Source organism: Apium graveolens, chromosome 1 (assembly GCF_009905375.1).
Source record: "Apium graveolens cultivar Ventura chromosome 1, ASM990537v1, whole genome shotgun sequence".
Taxonomy (NCBI): Eukaryota; Viridiplantae; Streptophyta; class Magnoliopsida; order Apiales; family Apiaceae; genus Apium; species Apium graveolens.
In genome coordinates this window covers 120,840,011-120,848,443 of record NC_133647.1, presented here as the reverse complement: position 1 = coordinate 120,848,443, position 8,433 = coordinate 120,840,011, and the positions used below count along the sequence as shown (strand labels likewise).

Here is an 8,433-nt window from a genome sequence, read left to right as displayed (position 1 = left end):
TCCTTGTCTGTGCCACCTCACTTTCCTAACATGAATGACATGCCCCCATGCCTATGAATGCTATGTCTACACAGAATTTGAATGCACAGTTTGCTAATTTCCCATTTGCACTAAATCCCTATTATGCTGCATTTAGTATGCCACAAATGCCATTTAACATGCCTTACTAGAATAACATGTTCACTAATAGCATGCCATTCCCTGTTGATTATAACATGTATGATAATTCTGTTGCAATGAATGGTTTCAAAGGCCCAACTCAAATGACCAAGGATGAATCTGATATCCCCAAGTCAAATGAGATAAAGCCTAAGAAACAGAAAAAAAAAAGCTAACAAGGCAGGACCCAAGGAAACTTGGGTACCAAAATCAACTTGATTTGATTTTGATATGTGCAAGGAAACAGAAAGAATCTTTGGTACTTGGATAGTGGTTTTTCAAGACACATGACTGGTGATTCTACCCTCCTCACAGAGTTCAAGGAGAGAGTTGTCCCAAGTATTAATTTTGGAGATGACAGCAAGGGTTATACTGTGGGATATGGCTTGATTTCAAAAGACAATGTCATCATTGAGGAAGTTGCCTTAGTGGATGGTCTCAAATATAACTTGTTGAGTATCAGCCAGCTTTGTGATAAAGGCAACTCAGTAACCTTCAACTCAGAAGCCTGTGTTGTGACTAACAAAAGAAGCAACAAAGTGGTTCTCACTGGTGTGAAAAAAAGGAAATGTGTACCTAGCTGATTTCAACTTACCGAATGTAGAATCTGTTATTTGTCTTCTCAGTAAAGTAATTCAGGATGAAAGTTGGCTATGGCACAAGAAGCTGTCCCATTTAATCTTCAAGACCATGAATGAGCTAGTAAAGAAAGAACTGGTTAGAGGCATTCCTCTAGTGGAGTTTTCTAAGGATGGATTGTGTGATGCCTGTCAAAAAGGGAAGCAGATTAAAGCATCATTTAGGAAGAAACTTGATTCAACAATTGAAGAACCTTTGCAACTGCTACACATGGATTTGTGTGGACCAGTCAATGTGTTGTCCATCTCAAGGAAAAAATTTTGTCTATTAATTGTAGATGATTTCTCAAAGTTCTCTTGGACATATTTCCTAAAGTCTAAAGATGAGGCTAGTGAAATCATCATCAATCACATAAGGCAAGTCAATAATCATCCTGATTTCAAGGTTAGAAGAATCAGGAGTGACAATAGAACTGAGTTCAAGAATTATGTCATTAGAGCATTCTGTGAGGAGAATGGGATTCTACATGAGTTTTCAGCAGCAAGAACTCCACAACAGAATGGAGTAGTGGAAAAAAAGAACAGATCACTTATTGAAGCTGCAAGGACAATGCTTGAAGAATCTAAACTGCCAACATATTTCTGGGCTGAAGCTGTAAATACTGCATGCTACACTCAGAATATTTCCCTGGTTAATCAAGCAAGATGCATGACTCCCTATCAATTGTTCAAGAACAAGAAGCCAACTCTAAAATTTCTTCATGTCTTTGGTTGTAAATGTTATATTTTGAGAAATCAAACTGATCAAAATAGGAAGTTTGATGCTAAAGCGGATGAAGGAATTTTTGTTGGATATGTTGTTGGTAAAGCATATAGAGTCTACAATCTAAGAATCAACATTGTTGTGGAATGCTTCATCTGTCGAGTTGCATAATGCTTCATCCGTCGGGAGGCAATCTGCTTTATCCGTCGGGAGACAACCAGCTTCATCCGTCGGTACTCAAAATTCACCATCCGTCGGGTTATCAAAAGGAGCAGGAAGTCAGGATAGATCACCTATAGAAAGTTCCCCTTTCTCAAATCAAAGATCCACAAACTCAGGGGGAGTTTCTAACAATCAAAACTCAATCACACATCAAGACAATGATGAGGTGTTAGGGCGAAAACACGCGCTAATATTCACGCAAGTATACGCGTTCGCAAGTAGTATAAGATATAAATCAGATTCGTTCCCACAGAGACTGGTTTAGGTTAAGTTCAATTTATGCACCTATGCAACAATGTAAGGTTATCGCTCAATGCTAAGACAAATAACAAATTAGGTTTTTATTAAACTAAGAGATTATACTAAATAACATTAACTAAGAGAATTGAAGTTGAATTAATATATATGATAAACATGGGATTCTATCTTCATTAAATACTTCATTCAATAGCCTTATTGTTCTTAACCTTAGCATGTGATGGTGATGACACTAATCAGATAACACGAAACTGATAAACGCCAACTTTCGTTGCACGAATACCATTCTACCAGACATCCACAAAAGAGATAGAAGCTGAATAGGCACCAATTATATTGAGACCCTATATGTCTATAGAATTTGACAACATAACGGTTTAAGAACAAGTTATCTATCTTGATTACATAGGGCAAGTAAAACGGTTAGAGTTACCTACGAATCATGCATACACGTACATGAACCTATGCTAGCATGGCAAGTTCTAAACCTCTATATTCACTGTCACTTCAATAGAGATTAACACGCTATCTTATATGTTAGCTACGCACATAAGATGAATAAGCACAACCAATACTAGGATATCAATCAATCACCACACACCAAGATATCGAAACAATTAATTATTGAAATCCATAAGTAAATCCGCTAGAATCCCATGACAACGATTAGCCCATAATCGAACTCATCGTCACCATGAGTTCCAATGAAAGCATGGTATAAACAAGGTCTTAATAAACTAAATAATAATCAAAGTACGAATAAATGAGATCTAGGTTCAACAAGAACGAAAACGAGCATCCAAAGTTACAACTAATTCAAAGAATCACAAGTTGAAAACAAGATCTTCTTTTCCGGAGTTGTTCTGTGCTTCTAGATCTTCTCCTTGGTATCCCAATCTTCCCTTCTTGCGCAAAACACAATCTTCTTCTTCTTAAAATCCACATGTGAAAACGTCTCAAATCTACTTATATAATAGTCCCATAAAACTCAGATTACATAGAAGTTGGAAGCCAAACAGAAGTAGAAGTCTAAAATAATTCAGCAAAATTCCCGACCCTGCGCGGCCGCTCAGCATAGCTGCGCGGGCGCGCAGGCCTCCACTGGAAAAAATCCAAGTTTGCTCCGTTTCTTTGCCGTAATCTGCCCGTTCCTTTCCTCTCGCAATGGTGAACACATGCCAAGGCTTATTCTTGATGATTCCTCCCCCGAAATGTAACTAATACCCTGAAATACATGAACACTAGAAAAACGCATCAAATACACAAAATACTTGATTTCAGGACACCAATTTAAGCCATTTTAAGACATTCTAAGTGGTATAAAATGCCACTTATCACACCCCCAAACTTAAATCGATGCTTGCCCTCAAGCGTCACAGACTCAAAAACAAATAAAAATATGAATGAATACAATCTATATGAAAATGCAGTGATCCCCCTTACTACAATTAATCAACCAAATTGCCACATCTCAACGAATGCAGTTAGACAGCTAAAGATCAATAAACTCATGCAAACGGATATACAGCCAGAAACGTGGTGTGTGCAAATGCTTAACAGATATGCTTCGGAACTAGACCAATTACTATGACTAGACTATCCTCAGGCAATCCTACGATTATACAAAGAATAAAAATTCCAGGCACAAAGTGATATACAACACTATAAGAACTCTGGAGCATACTACGGAATCGTGCTTTTTATTTACAACTCAAATGCTTATTTGACCGTGCAATGAGTGAGGTCCACAAAAGACTTATACAATGATATCCATGTACCGAGCGTTAGGTTAGCGGATCCCAGACTCTAAAAGCCTTAGGTCGCTAGGCACAAAGTCCCCTAAGAACTTAATAACTCGAATACCAAAGAGCCCACTCTTGATCAATTATGCCAATTTTTTTTTTTTTAAACTCTGAGCAAGTGCGTTTCGCTCCATCTTGCTCAACCCTAGACTACTCGCAACATACGCGAGCCGGCTACTAGCCATTTGACGTCTAGCCACAACTAGCAACAACTTCCATATTTTTTTCTCCAAAATTTTTCTTTTTCATGTCTTTATCACTAAGAACCTATAATCGAATTCTAAGCATAATAAATAGATTGACCTTGAAAACAACCAAATCATAACACAATCTAGCCCTTTCGCATTCTCTAAGACTTAGTGGACTTACAATTGTTTCTAGCATGCATATCAACCTACACAACTTAATATCACTTTAATGCTATCACTACACTCACATCAATATCACAATTCAGTCGATAAATCATTGCAAAAGGGATCATGGTAAATGCATGAGCTACATGACATTCATAAAAAAAAAACTATATGGCATAAATTATGCAACTATATGAACTAAACTATCATGAATATGCAACTAAATGACACACACACAATATTCCTTAACTACCACCCCCATACTTAAAATTTTCAATGTCCTCATTGAAGGCAATAATAAGGATTTCAGGCATACCTAATTAGCGGGAGATTCACCCTCGTCGGGTGGAGGATCAGGTGGCCAATCAACCTCGCCACCAGTGTCTCGAACAACAGTACCAAAAGCATGTGTCAAATCTGCAGCAAAATGACGGTGAATATCGTGCATGGCCTCCATATGCCTAGTTACTCGCCTGTACTGCTCATCACCAACACCAGTCCTATCAATTATCTGCTGCACATGAGAAGAACCCTTTATAGGCACTGGAGGATCCGTTCGGCTACCCTCTACATCATCAAAGATATATCCCAACCCCTTGTCAGGGGGTGCACCTAAGAATGAATAACTCAAGTGATTTGGCAGTGGGTTGAGCTCAAGTGTAGGAGCATCTTCAATAGACGACTCGAGACGATCCTGAGAAATTTTCAGCTCTGCTAACCCAAGAGAATCGAATGGCACATCTTCTTCAGCCACAACTGCATTTTCTGAATCTTGAGATTTTTCAGGCTCTTCGTCTTGCTGAATTTGGGGGCTTGCGACCTTTCCAGACCTTAAGGTGATGGCGTTCACATGTTCTTCAACTTCCCTCTTTCCTGGATTGGCTTCTGTATCACTAGGAAGCGTTCCTGGTGGTCGATTCAATAAGGCATTAGCAATTTGCCCTATTTGGTTCTCCAGATTCTGGATAGAAACAGCCTGGCTTTGGCATATAAGAGCCTGGTTTTTGCACATAAGCCTCAACTCCTCCAATTCAGATTTTTCATTCGAAGATAGACCTGCATCATTAGTTTGTTGTTGAAGTTGGAGTTGTTGCTGAAAACCAAGAGAGTTGAACAGCTTATTTCCAAACGGCTGGAATGGCTGTTGCATCACATTCTGATTGTTGCTCCCGCTGAAGTTAGGATGATTCTAGTTGTCAGGATGATAAGTGTCTGGAACTGGTTGTTGCGATCTCTGAAAGTTGCTCACAAACTGAGCTGAGTCGCTAGATATAGCGCATTGTTCTGTCGCATGCGGACCTGCACACAGCTCACAAACACTAATTATCTGCTTAACACCATAGTTAGCCAGAGAATCGATCTTCATAGACAACGCCTTTAGTTGAGCAGTGATAGCCGTAGCTGTATCCACTTCAAGAACTCCTGCTACCTTGCCCTGTGGATATCTCTGGGTTGGATACTGATATTCATTAGCAGCCATCAGTTCAATTAGATCATAAGCTTCCTTATAGCTCTTTGCCCATAATGCTCCGCCTGATGCTGCATCGAGCATGGGTCTGGACTGTGCTCCCAACCTATTGTAAAAACAAGTGATGATCATCCAATCAGGAATTCCATGATGAGGACACTTCCTAAGCATCTCCTTGTAGCGCTCCCAAGCTTCACTTAGCGATTCTCCCGTTTGCTGTGCAAATTGAGTAATAGCATTCCTGAGTGCAGCTGTCTTCGCCATAGGGAAGAATTTAGTAAGAAACGTCTGAGCAAGATCTTCCCAAGTAGTAATCGAACCAGCTGGTAGAGAGTGTAACCAGCTCTTAGCCTTGTCCTTCAGAGAGAATGGGAACAGTCTCAGCTTCACAGCATCTTCAGAAACACCGTTGAACTTGAAGGTGTCGCATATTGCAATGAAATCCCTAATGTGTGTATTGGGATCTTCCGTTGGAGAACCCCCAAACTGGACTGAAGTCTGTACCCATTGAATTATGCCAGGCTTGATCTCAAAGGTATTAGCTGTGATAGCTGGCCGGACAATGCTAGATTGAATGTCATTGATCTTGGGTTGAGAAAAATCCATCAAGGCTTTCGTTCGTGCTGCTGGATCTCCCATTGTAATGAGTACCTGAAACACAAACAAATAAACCGTGAAAGTAAAAGAATCCGAGTCAGTGAACTTTAACGACCACTGATGACAAGCACATAAACTAAAAATTAACACCGAGTCCCCGGCAGCGGCGCCAAAAACTTGTTAGGGCGAAAACACGCGCTAATATTCACGCAAGTATACGCGTTCGCAAGTAGTATAAGATATAAATCAGATTCGTTCCCACAGAGACTGGTTTAGGTTAAGTTCAATTTATGCACCTATGCAACAATGTAAGGTTATCGCTCAATGCTAAGACAAATAACAAATTGGGTTTTTATTAAACTAAGAGATTATACTAAATAACATTAACTAAGAGAATTGAAGTTGAATTAATATATATGATAAACATGGGATTCTATCTTCATCAAATACTTCATTCAATAGCCTTATTGTTCTTAACCTTAGCATGTGATGGTGATGACACTAATCAGATAACACGAAACTGATAAACGCCAACTTTTGTTGCACGAATACCATTCTACCAGACATCCACAAAAGAGATAGAAGCTGAATAGACACCAATTATATTGAGACCCTATATGTCTATAGAATTTGACAACATAACGGTTTAAGAACAAGTTATCTATCTTGATTACATAGGGCAAGTAAAACGGTTAGAGTTACCTACGAATCATGCATACACGTACATGAACCTATGCTAGCATGGCAAGTTCTAAACCTCTATATTCACTGTCGCTTCAATAGAGATTAACACGCTATCTTATATGTTAGCTACGCACATAAGATGAATAAGCACAACCAATACTAGGATATCAATCAATCACCACACACCAAGATATCGAAACAATTAATTATTGAAATCTATAAGTAAATCCGCTAGAATCCCATGACAACGATTAGCCCATAATCGAACTCATCGTCACCATGAGTTCCAATGAAAGCATGGTATAAACAAGGTCTTAATAAACTAAATAATAATCAAAGTACGAATAAACGAGATCTAGGTTCAACAAGAACGAAAACGAGCATCCAAGTTACAACTAATTCAAAGAATCACAAGTTGAAAACAAGATCTTCTTTTCCGGAGTTGTTCTGTGCTTCTAGGTCTTCTCCTTGGTATCCCAATCTTCCCTTCTTGCGCAAAACACAATCTTCTTCTTCTTAAAATCCACCTGTGAAAACATCTCAAATCTACTTATATAATAGTCCCATAAAACTCAGAGTACATAGAAGTTGGAAGCCAAACAGAAGTAGAAGTCTAAAATAATTCAGCAAAATTCCCGACCCTGCGCGGCCGCTCAGCATAGCTGCGCGGGCGCGCAGGCCTCCACTGGAAAAAATCCAAGTTTGCTCTGTTTCTTTGCCGTAATCTGCCCGTTCCTTTCCTCTCGCAATGGTGAACACATGCCAAGGCTTATTCTTGATGATTCCTCCCCCGAAATGCAACTAATACCCTGAAATACATGAACACTAGAAAAACGCATCAAATACACAAAATACTTGATTTCAAGACACCAATTTAAGCCATTTTAAGACGTTCTAAGTGGTATAAAATGCCACTTATCATGAGGCCTCTTTATCTAGAGCTAATCTACCTCAATAAAGAAAATGGACAAAAGATCACCCCTTTGAGCTCAAAATTGGTGATGTTTCTTCTAGAGTTTAAACCAGGAGAGCAACTCAAAAAGAATGTCTATACATCAGCTTTTTTTCCAAAGAAGAACCAAAGAAGGTCGAAGAAGCTTTGTTGGATCCTGATTGGATTTTAGCTATGCAGGAGGAGCTAAACCAATTTGAAAGGAATAAGGTATGGAAGCTGGTGCCCAAGCCTAAAGGAAAGAATCCAATAGACACCAAATGGGTATTCAGAAACAAGATGGATGAAAATGGCATAATAGTCAGGAACAAAGCTAGATTGGTTGCTAAGGGCTATTGTCAACAAGAAAGAATAGATTTTGATGAAACATTTGCTCCTGTTACAACACTTGAAGCCATCAGAATCTTCTTAGCCTATGCAGCCCATGCCAATTTCAAGGTCTATCAAATGGATGTCAGAAGTGCCTTTCTGAATGGAGATTTGGAGGAGGAAGTCTATGTCAGTCAACCTCCTGGTTTTGAAGATCCAAATTTTCAAGAACATGTCTATTATCTTTTGAAAGCACTTTATGGATTGAAGCAAGCACCTAGAGCCTGG

General features: G+C 39.1%; 1 non-coding gene across 1 annotated transcript; it reads left to right on the top strand.

The window, feature by feature from the left end:
• The first annotated feature begins 5,745 nt into the window (after positions 1–5,745).
• On the top strand, positions 5,746–5,852 carry LOC141681087 (small nucleolar RNA R71). The gene has a single exon (XR_012558535.1). It is a non-coding gene; the product is annotated as a small nucleolar RNA R71 (small nucleolar RNA).
• The last annotated feature ends 2,581 nt before the right edge of the window (positions 5,853–8,433 follow it).